The following is a 479-nucleotide window of genomic DNA, read 5'->3' on the forward strand; positions in this document are numbered from 1 at the left end:
GGGGGGGGCAGTTGCAGCCCCCCAGGGGGGGTACCGCCACGGTGACAGGCGCGGCAGGCCCGGCGCTCGGGGCCCGGGAAGCGGCTCCCCCGGCCCGTTACTCACAGCGCGGCGGAGGCGGCGGCTCCCGGCGGGGTGGCTCTGCCCGCGGGCCCGGCCGCCGCGGATGGCCCGGACTGGGGGCGGCGATCGCAGCCGGCGCTTCCGTTTCCTCGAGTCCCTTCGCGCCGGAGCCGCAGCCCAGCCCGGCCCGCCGAGAGCCGCCCCGCGCGGCCGAGCCGGGACACTGCCCCCGGCAGGGAGGGAGGAGGCGCTGCCGGTGTGCAGCGCGCCCCCCTTCTCCTCCTCAGGCGGCGCCGCCCCTGCCCGGCTGCCCTGGCCCTGCCCGGGCCTCCCGCCGAGTGAGGGTCCGGGCCCAGGCCCACCCAGCCTTGGCCTGGGGACAGGGACACCCCCAAAGCAGGGGTAGCCCCGGATCT

The 479-nt window shown here is 80.2% G+C and overlaps 1 protein-coding gene across 2 annotated transcripts in view; it reads right to left on the bottom strand.

Moving 5' to 3' along the window:
• Positions 1 to 230, bottom strand: part of DPP8 (dipeptidyl peptidase 8) — a 39,834-nt gene extending 39,604 nt beyond the window's left edge. For both annotated transcript variants that reach the window (XR_003369646.1, XM_026648380.2), the window contains exon 1: positions 106 to 230. The gene's annotated coding sequence lies outside the window, so the exon portion shown is untranslated. The remainder of the gene's footprint in view (positions 1 to 105) is intronic.
• Positions 231 to 479: the final 249 nt, after the last annotated feature.

Source organism: Terrapene carolina, unplaced genomic scaffold (assembly GCF_002925995.2).
Source record: "Terrapene carolina triunguis isolate 2854851 unplaced genomic scaffold, T_m_triunguis-2.0 Scaffold67, whole genome shotgun sequence".
In the NCBI taxonomy this organism is placed as follows: domain Eukaryota; kingdom Metazoa; phylum Chordata; order Testudines; family Emydidae; genus Terrapene; species Terrapene triunguis.